Raw genomic sequence first — 10,310 nt, 5'->3', positions numbered from 1 at the left:
CTCGAAGCTGCCCAGGCTGAGGGAGTCAGTGCCCAGAACCCGAGAACGGGAGTCTGGGGAAATGGGGTGGAGACAGGACTCCAACAGCCTCTGGGACCATTCTCTGCCTCTGCCCAGCAAAGGGGAGAGAGCAATCGCGTATGGACGATTCACTTTAATTCACTTCAACTCACCATCCATTTACTGAGCATCTCCTATGTGCCAGGCACTGGGCCAGGTGCTGGGGATGTACACAAAACCGTAACGGAGCTGGGAACTGCTAGGTCAGCACTATGGGGAACCAAGGTGATTTTTTTTTTTTTTGGTGCATCTAATTCCACCTCTGCAGCTACTGCTTCCAGGGCTGGGGTAGGAGAAGAAGGAAGAGATTCCAGAATCTGGGCCCTGGGAAGGGAAGAAAGGAAGGAAAAAGGGAAGATACAGTAGGGAAGAGGGTGAGAGGCCAGGCAGAGTGCGCACAGAGTTGGGGATGGGCCACAGCCTGAGAGCTCCTGAGTGGGATGAGTCCAGCTCATCTGAAAATTCTAAGTCATCAGTACCTAACTGCCAATCAACACACTGCCAATGGGGGTGGGCTAAGCCCCCAGGACACCTGGGGTGGGTGGACATTGCTCATCCTTGAAGCCAACCAGCTGAGACGAGAGAGGTGGGTGGTGGGCACCTTGATCTCCAGCCGAGATCAAGGGTGGTTGTAACAACACATCTGCCCCTTGCAGATTTCGCTTTTTTGGCAACTTCTTAAGTGCTCTCTTCTTCCAGGATGAGGAAGGATCTGTGCAGATGCTGGGAACTCTTCTTTTTCATAACATTTAGGGGAATTATTTGCAAGATTCCCTAAGTTTATTCTAAGAAATTCTACTCTCTATAAAGGAAGCCCGAGACTTTTGGGTTCCTTCCTTTTTCTGCCCTGACTTGGAGGGTCCTAGGGAGAGTAATGCCTCTCCAAGGGGCCTCAGACGCCCGAGCCGATGGGGAGGGGCCAGAAACCACCTTTGTCCCAGGTGCCCATCTTCATATGCTCTTTCTTCCTAAGGCCTCTTAAGAGTCTCTTCCAGAGGCCTCATGGAGCTACCTCCCCTAAGGTGATGAGGTTGGGAACAAAATGGGGCTTCTGCGAGTAGAGGTGGGAGACCGGTGAGATGTCCCTTCGGCACCCTGCTTTCTAGTGTGGACCTCCTCCTGCACCGTGGGGCTCAAGCCCTGCTTCCGGCTGCACATTCCCATCACTGCACTCTGCTGGTTTTCTCAACTGCTCCTGCCTCTCCTGCTCTCTTGGAACCCTCTATCTGTCTCTTTCTCCTAATTAAGTGTCCTGTAAAGAGAGGTGGGCTGGCCAACCCATGGAATTTAGCTTATGAAGAACAAAGCACACTTTTTCAGGACTGAAATGCCTTGAGGTGCCTTGGAACTGGCTTTGGAAATAGCTATCTGCCCCCTGGCTCTGGGCTAATCACAGTTTATTCTCGATTTATAAAAAGGAGAAGCTGGATCTGTATTTCTCCTTGTGACTCTCCTTGGTGAGGCCGGGCTGGTAAGTATTTGCAAGGTCAGGTTAAGCAGATGGACAAATGAAAGTGCTGGCTAGGTCCAAAAAAGATAGTCCCAGGCCATAGGAATGGCTTAATGCAATTGGAACGGGTGATGAATCAAGAGATTTTTCTTCCTATCTGCGTCTTAAGGATAGACAGCCTGTGTCTTTTGCTGTGCCTCTTGCTGATGTTGTCCTTTATTGAAGCTTGCCGATGCGTTTGTACATAGTCTATATATAGGTAGAGATATATTATATATACAAATATAGGACATCTCACTACATCCACCCCCAAAGTTACACTGGGTTGGGGGGAAACAATCATTTCTCAATATTTTGAGTTGATTCATCAAAGGCAAATTATGGAATGTTCTCATGGCTGTTTGTGCACTTGGAGGGGAAAACACAGCTACTCATGCATTTTCTAGGACTGATGTGCTATGTGGTGATGGAAGAGGTGGTGGGGAGAGAAACTCAGGTGGTCCTCTGTGACCCAGCCGCTGTGAGGCATCTGCTTTTGGGAGCAGACTGAGTTTCTTCCACAGCGTGTCTCCTTGCTTGGATGTATTGGCTGCAATAAACTGACGGTCTCCCCTGAACCTCCCTCGACTGTGACTTTTTTCAGGGGGTGGGGCAAGTTGAAGCAGTGCCAGGACCGTCACAGGGGCCCCGTCACTCCTTCCCTGGTTATGTCACTGACACTGCCAGGTCGCCATCAAGGATGAGGTCGTCCCGCTCCCCTCTTGTTGTCAGATGTCTCTTTTTCCCCTCGTGGCCTTCCCAGAATCCTGGGCGACTCCATCCACCTGGCAAGCACCCTGGGGACAGGGTGGCTAAACACCCACTTCTTGGAGGGCTCTTGGTTATTTCTGGATGACAACACTGCAAGCCCCCAAGGCTGGCTGTCATGCTGGTGCTGTCTGCTCTTTCCGAGGGTGGATGGGCCATCCTTCCTGCTCCCTGTTGCTAAGCTGTGTCTGACTAGGCAGACATCTCTTTCATCCGCTTCAGGCTCAAGGGAAATAGATGACATCTGGTGCCGAGTCTGCCCTCATGCAACTTCATGGATGAGGGTGGCTGCAGGGAGGAATCAGGTTGCTCGTGTCCCATCTGCGAACCGGTGTATCCTAGGGATGTGTTGATGAGTCAGCCCTCAATTTAGGACCAAAAGCAACCACCTGGCCCCGGGGTTCTGGTTCTCCCAGGCACATGCAGTCTTTTTCTCTCTTGCCTCCTGTTCTTATGTTTCTCTTTGCATTTTTCTCTCTCTTACGCACAGACACACACAGGTACACACACACCCTTGCCTAGGAAACTCACCCAATAAGAAAATCCTCAACTTTCTGAATGTCAAGGGAATGCTGAAGTGGTTGGTTCCTGTTTTTTCCTTGGTTTCTTTCTCATTTCTGCCTGCTCCGCGGTAATCCAGAGACCTTCACCAGCGGTGAGTGGTTAGATGCATCTTAGAATATTCCAGGACAAGCCTAACACTCATAGTCCTAATGCTGGCAGCTGCTCCCCAAGAAAGAAGCCAGATAGAAGGTGGCAGCCTTATGCAGAGGTGGCTGGTATTTGACAGAACTGAAGCTACCTTAGTTTAAAAGGATGTCTGTCCTCGGAGTCCCTGAGTCCTTCCAAGGACCTGATGTTAGACAGGATGCTTCTTTACCTAACAGGGAAACTGATGCAGGCGACGTAGACTCAGGAGTAGAAGGTGCTAGGATTCTGGCTGGTTCCTTCTGGGTGGACACAGCATCTAACTCAGCCCAGGGCTTTTCCACCAGAGCCTTGGAGGACACCTCAGAGCTGGGCCTGGCTCGTGGGAGACTTCCCTTGTGGCTCAGCTGTAGAGAACCCGCCCACCAATGCAGGAGACCAATGTGTTTGATCCCTGGGTTGGGAAGATCCCCTGGAGGGGGAAATGGCAACCCACTCCAGTATTCTTGCCTGGAAAATCCCATGGACAGAGGAGCCTGGTGGGCTACAGTCCATGAGGTCACAAGGAGTTGGACATGACTTAGAGACTAAACAATAACAACTGGCTTCTGGGAGGGCTGGGTTTGGCTCAGGTGTCTCCCCTAAATTGATGTTTTGGGGCCCAGCCTGCTTAGGCGGAGGTTTGTTTCTGATTGCTGAAGGCACTGCCATGTCAAGGAAAGGCTAGCTCCCACCCCAGTGTTCAGGATTGCTCACCAGCCTCCCGTGTCCCCCAGCTGAGGTGCCTACAAGAGCCTCCCCGTCCCCACTGCTCCTTGGCTTCCCACTGGAGCCCCCGTGGGGCTCAGGCCATTGGCCTGCCCACAGCCAGCTGCCATGGAACAGGAGTTTGTGTGCTGGGCTGAGTCTCTAGGACAGGTTTTAGAGCCCAGAAGAATGGCGGAAGTGGGGAGGGAGTCAATCTTTACATCAGATGGGTCCTAGGGACTACTTGACCAAGTCTCCTGATTATCCTGAAGGGGAAACTGAGGACCAGATTGGGGAAGTGACTTGCTTAAGGCCACTTGATGAGTCCAGGACAATCCAGGATCTCCCAGCAGGCCCCAAGCCGCCTGTTCTTCCCATAGCCCACAACTCGTCTGGGCCTAGCACTCGGCACAGCTCAGCACAGCAGTCCACACCAGCCCAGGCACCTGCCTGCCCCTCCCCAGAGGGCTTGAGTTGCACAAGAAGAGGCCCCAGGCTTCTGGTCAGGGTGCAGTTTTTAAAGCTGAGGTTCAAAGAGGGTAAGTAATTCTCTCAAAGTCACACAGGCTATTGACAGAGCTTGGCTTTAGTTGCCTTTCTGAGTCCTCTTCTACACAGCAGTAGAGTGACTTTCTTCAGGCTGGTTTGCGTCCAGTCCCTCTTAGACTGCTTGTCTTCCTTCCATCTTGCAGGGGTGGGGGTGGTATCTAGAAACCTTTAGGCGAGAGGAGGCTGAAGCAGGGCCTGGTGGAATGTGGTCTGGGCAGCCGGATGGAGGGGCATGGGCCCCTACTAACTCTCCTGCCCTCTTCCTCCTTTAGTATTTCGGGACCTCAGAAGGTCCATGCTGGCTGGGCTCTGCAGGCATGCTTCTCAGATGCCCTAGTGTTATTGCCCTGCACAGACTCATCCTGACACCTGCCATGATGCCTGCTACCACGTTGATGTGCAAGGCTCCAACCACCTTGGAGCCCAGGCTCCAGTCACCCAGTAATTGAGGGTCCCAGAGGGTGATGGGGAAGGAAGCTCATCTTAGACTAGATCCTGGCATCTTGGTATGGCACATAAACTTGTCCCCAAATAGATCAGTCTAGAACCCCACTCCTCTGGGGGGCCGAGGACATCTCTGTCTAGGAGAAAGAAAGACTGGGATGGAGGTGGTGGGACTGGATGAGTTGAGTGCTCCCACTAGGCTAGTGGTGGGAAGCCTCACAAAGCAGCTTCTTTTATCTGGCCATCATGACCTTGAGGGTCCATGAGGTGCTAGGGAAGGGGGGCAGGTGGACACTGGATGCTCCGCTTGGCAACTCAGGATTCCATGGGAGGGGCTTTTCCTTTTGCCTCATTGGCAAATCACCTTTGTCCTGACCGTAGCTGTCTCTGCTTCTCAGCTGTGACAAATTCCCTGTGAACAGGTGGCATGAGGACTAGGAACTGTTTGCCTCAACAGATTGAGAGCCCCCTGTGGGCAAACGGACAAATGAAGAGGGTGGGTTCCTCTCGGAGGGGAAGTGTATGTCACAGCTGATGGCCAAAAAGTGGTTAGGGCTGTGGCCACAGGGGAGAGGGATTAGCCTTGTCCTGTTCTGCCCCAGGATGAAACATTAGAGCTGGCGGACAGGCGGGTATAGATCCAGCGTAAGTCAGAGCTGTGCAGAGGGTTATGTTTCTTTGAGGTAATGAGATCGCGATCCCGGAAGGTCTTCAAGCCTAGCTTGGGGGTGTTGTCCAGAAGATGCGTATATTAGGGCATACTTTTAGACGCTGTCTAAACTTACTGGCAATGTCTCTCTGCCACCGTCATCTTAGGATTCAAATGACAGATGCGGGATTAACTCTTGCTTGGCTGAAGATGAACAGGACACACGCAAGGGCAAACTCCTGCCTGGCTGCCGTGTTCCTGTCATGCCCTACCCCAGGCTGCCTCTGCGTCCGGCTACCTGCCTGCCCTGGTCATCTTTACTTGACTTAGCAATGGTGGGAGAGGGCAGGTGGCAAAACCCTATTCACAGTGGGAAATAGGCTGGGAGAGGGTAGAATTTTGGAGTTAAGAACCCTCAGGAGCTTCCTTCCACAGATCACGCCAAGCCTAACTTGAATGCTGGGTCCTCCAGCAGGGGCAGAGTATCCCTTGTCCTTCAAGCAAAACTGCAGAAAATGGTGACAATCCTTTCCACCTCCTCCCTTCGCCCTCCCAACTTTGCTATAGTCTTCAGCCTCCCCATCCTTGTCTCATAGCATGCTCAAACGCATACCGTGTGGGCTCTCACAGGAGCTGATGCTGTTGGGAAGGGCTGTGGGCATGGGCGGGTTCATGCATGCATGCTCAGTTACTTCACTGAGTCCAGGTCTTTGCGACTCTATGGACTGTAGCCCACCAGGCTCCTCTGTCCAGGGGATTCTCCAGGCAGGAATACTGGAGTGGATTGCCATGCCCTCTTCCAAGGGATCTTCCCAACCCAGGGATCGAACCCGCGTGTCTCCTGCATTACAGGCAGATTCTTTACCACTGAGACATATCCAGCCTCAGAGGGCTTGGAGGGTGGGGCCGGGTTGGTTGGGGGGATGAGTGACAGTTGGCTAGGCTAATAAGGATGATCACTTTTACTGAGTAGCTACTCTGTGCCTTGCCCTGAGCTCAGTATTCTGTGTGCATCAGCTGGCTAAGACAACTCCCCCAATATGCATTCTTTTCTCACTTTTACAGATAAAGAGACCAAGGTTCTGTTAAACTAAGTATGTGTACACTCAAGGTGACACAGCTAGAAAATACTAGCAAAGAATTCACACCCAGGGTGGAGTGAAGCCAAAGCCATCACATCAGACTGTGAGAAAGGGCAGTGGTCCAGCCTCTTGCAGCCCAGAGGCCTGGGAGTGGATGGGGGAAGGGTGACTCGGAGCCAATTTCAAAATGACCGTGGACAACAAGAGGTGGGTAAAAGTGTTTGGAAGCAGAGGCAAAGCCTTCCCACTGGGATGTCTGGGGCATCCCAAACACCCTCCCTGGCCTGGCCCTTGACCCCACAGCTCTGTGCAAACAGCTCTGGCCTCTGCCGGCCGCCCTCTCCTCTCCTGGTTTCTGAAAACCTATAAAAACTCTTCTTCACCTGCTGACCAGTTGCCTCTATCATTACCCCTCCTCCTCGGCCTGTGTCTCACCCCAACTTCCCCAGGCGGCCCTTCACTCCGGGCAGACTCTCTCCATGCTGCTTCCCTTCCTCTCGGCTAAATCCTGACCTTCCGCCCCATCATAGCTCCGCTCCTACTCCACGCCCTCCCTTTCCCCTCACTTTACAAGATCCACTGCTCCTGCACTAAAATGTTCATAGCGGACGGGACCAGAACATCCAGGGAGCCTTGCCTGGCGCTCTGTTCCATTTTATGCTTCCGGTTTGGTCAGTCTGTCCCAGCGCCCAGCTCAGTGGCAGGACCAGGTCTAGGGTTCTGGGAGGACATTTGGCCATTCAGCTGACAAAGCAGTCCCCCTGCGATCAATGACCACCTTCCCGATGCCTCTGACCCCCAGCCCTCCTGAGCCCCCATCCTCCCTTGATGGGAAGGCAGTGAGGAGGCATGGTAACCCATGAAACAGAGAGGTAAACACATCTCTGGGCTGCTGAGCAGGGTGGCAGAGATCCTGCTGTGGGGCTTCACACCCCACCCCAAAGTGGCCCAGAATAAAGGGATGCCCAGGACTCACCCCGTCTCTGAGTTGCAGTGAGGGAAGCAGAGCCTGGTCCTGGAAGAGGGCACACACCCCTCTCCAGCTTAGGATGGTCCGGTGAGCATCTCTCTGGTCAGGATATTTCAGCTTCCTCCTCTCTCTGCCCTCCTCCTCCCAATGAGCTCATCTGTCTGGGGCTCCCCACCCCCCCCCCTTTGCCAGAGAGGATGTTTGGAAAGAACCTGGCAGAAAACAGAAAAAGAGGAGGGGAGGGATGGAGGAGGTGGCTGCCTACCTGCCTGCACCCAGAGCCCTTAGGAAGTGGAGATGCGTAAGGAGGGTTCAGGAAGGGTTTATCTCCACCCCAACTCAGATGCCCAGTGGGCTGGGGAGCAGCAGGCAAGGTGGCCAGTACTGGTTCCTTAGGTACACGGTGTCGGGTTAACCCCCTCAGCACCTGACAAACTTCAGCGGATGCTGGGACTGTGGCTGGGGCAAGCCGGCAGTGAGCTGGGGCTGGGGGCAGAATAGTGAGTAAGGATGGGCAGCGAATAGACCGAGGTACACTAGAAAGAGGTTCCCAAACGTCTGTCCAGGTCACATCCACACAACCCCAACCCCAGAGGCAGAAGGATTTGGGGGCGTTCAGCTTGGAGTTCATGCAGAGCTCCCTGGCTTCTGCAGTCCCGCGGTCCTGAGGTTGGGGCTCTGTTTATAACAGGGGGTTATAAGCTCTGGGGTGTTAGATGCAAGCGGTCCATGGTTGGTGGGAGAGGCTGTGAGGTGGGGGCTTGAGGGGGGCTCCCTGCAAAGCCCCTCGTCTATCTCTAAAAGCCGAGTCAGCAGGGTTGCCCTCCAGCCCGGTTACCTGCAATGCCCGGACAGGAGCCGCGAGGGCTTGTGGGGGAGCGGGGGAGGCGGGCGGCAGGCAAGGGCGAGAGGGGAGCCGTGGGGGGAGGGGGGCGCTCCCTGCCAGGCTCCCTTTACTTAGAAGGAACTCCTCTTAAAATAGCTCTGGAGACCTCACCAGATCTCTCCCTTCCTCCCCTGCCGGGGTCTTGGCTCGCTTTCTGAGAACAGACAGGGGATGGAATCTTCCATCACCTCCCCCAACACCCCCACCCCACCCCCTGCTGTGGAAGGTGGGACAGCGCCCAGGGGTGCGTGCCTTCCCGGGTAAGAGCATCTCCCGGAAGGCTTCGAGCCAGAGTTCTGCCCCCATTCCTGCCCGGGGCCAAATCCCCACCACACTCTGACACTCTGACCCTCATCTCGTGCTTGTGCCCCTTTCTAGCTCCCATCTTGCTCCTGGGAGGGCTGGGGGTGGAGGCCGAGGGCAGGAACCAAGAGGCCGCCTGTCTCAGAGAGAACTGTTGGACTAACTGCCTCAAAGAACCGCTTGAACCTTTCCCCGTCCCACACCCCGCCCCTAGAAAAAAAATCCTTTCCCCTTAAATCTAGGCCCTATCTCCTCCCACCCGATAACAGCTCCCTGACAGCTCCTTGGCCCAGGGCCCAATCCCTCTATGCCTCTCTGAAAGCTTGCTCTTCAGGGTATTTCTGAGCCGGCTGCCCAAGACCTGAGTGTGCAGGAGCCCACCCTCAGGAATCCACCCTGCTGGGTGCAGCTGAGGGCTGTGTCCCAACTGCCATCCCGCCCTCTAGGGACTTCCAACAGGAAGAGAAGGAGGAGGAGGAGGAGGAGGAGGAAAGAGCCAAGGTACCTGCCCATCCCCCTCCCAGACCCCAGACTGGGGCTCTTGAGTTGGATGAAGGAGGTTTATGTCAGGGAGGGCTCTGCAAAGAAGTAGTTTCCCAAAGGTGGGAAAGAGGAATTCTGACCTTTGCTTGCCCTCTCCCCTGGCATCCCTGGATGGATCAATCGATGGACTAGGGTTTTGAGAATTTTAGAGGAAAGCGCTCTCTAAATGTAAAATTCCTCTAGCCGCTAATGCATCTCTCAAACACTTTTTCTGCCCAGTTGTGGAGCCCTCCTGATGTTCTTTAGAGGAGAGCTGGGGGTGTGGAGGGAGGGAATCAAATAATGGGGTAGATTCTAATTCTGACTTGACGAATCACTTTCTCTGTGACCTTGGCCCACACATCTTACCTCTCTGTGCCTGTTTTTTCATTTGGGAGGCGTATGGATTTTGTAAGGACCCTTCTGGCTCTAAGAATTGGTGAGCAGAGATGCAGCTGAGAAGGTGGAGGGCATGGAGGAAACTGGCACATTTTCGGGTCACCAGGATCTAGAGCTACCCAGGGAGCTCTGTCCCCTCCCATCCCCCTTCTCTGGGCAGGGGTCACGTTCCTTCCCTTTGGCTCACCTCCTGACTCACCTCAGGCTCCGGCTCCTGAGAAACATGACCCCCGTTGTAAAAATAAATTGAGCAGCGAGGAGGCCTGGCCCTATGGATCTAGTGTCTGGGACCTCCTGGCAAAGGAGGGGGTGAACGTGCAAACTTGGAGACAGAAAGAGGCTTAGACTTTTTAGGGCCCCAGACCTCTTTGAGAATAATAAGAGCTAAAATGTACTGGGAGCTGACCCTGTGCCTAGAACTCTGTTAGCACTTTTACATGTGATAATATCTCATCCAGGGCTTCCCTGGTGGCTCAGTGGTAAAGAATCTACCTGCCAAGCAGAAGATGCAGGTTCAATCCCTGGGTCAGGAAGATCCCCTTGAGGAGGAAATGGCAACCCACTCCAGTATTCTTGCCTGGGAAACTCTGGACAGAGGAGCCTGGTGGGCTACAGTCCACGGGGTTGCAGAAGAGTCAGACAGAACTTAGAGACTAAAGGACAAACAACAACATCTCATCCAGTCTCCATAGGTCTACATCTGATGTCTGTGATGCTTGGGGGTGAGCACACAAATGGAAAGTACATATATGTCTAAATATAAGTTATGAATCAAGATAACAAAGTGTGAAAAC

At 53.6% G+C, this 10,310-nt stretch overlaps 1 long non-coding RNA gene across 2 annotated transcripts in view; it reads right to left on the bottom strand.

Annotated features, from left to right (window-relative positions):
- The window catches only part of LOC132657861 (uncharacterized), a 46,634-nt gene extending 39,091 nt beyond the window's left edge, over positions 1 to 7,543 (bottom strand). The window contains exon 1 of one of the 2 annotated variants that reach the window (XR_009596594.1): positions 7,413 to 7,543. This is a non-coding gene — a long non-coding RNA (uncharacterized LOC132657861). The remainder of the gene's footprint in view (positions 1 to 7,412) is intronic. The other variant, XR_009596593.1, reaches the window with a different exon arrangement.
- Between the last annotated feature and the right edge of the window lie 2,767 nt (positions 7,544 to 10,310).

Source organism: Ovis aries, chromosome 15, assembly GCF_016772045.2.
Source record: "Ovis aries strain OAR_USU_Benz2616 breed Rambouillet chromosome 15, ARS-UI_Ramb_v3.0, whole genome shotgun sequence".
NCBI classification, from domain to species: domain Eukaryota; kingdom Metazoa; phylum Chordata; class Mammalia; order Artiodactyla; family Bovidae; genus Ovis; species Ovis aries.
The sequence above is the reverse complement of the archived record's forward strand: the minus strand, read 5'-3'. Positions and strand labels throughout refer to the sequence as shown.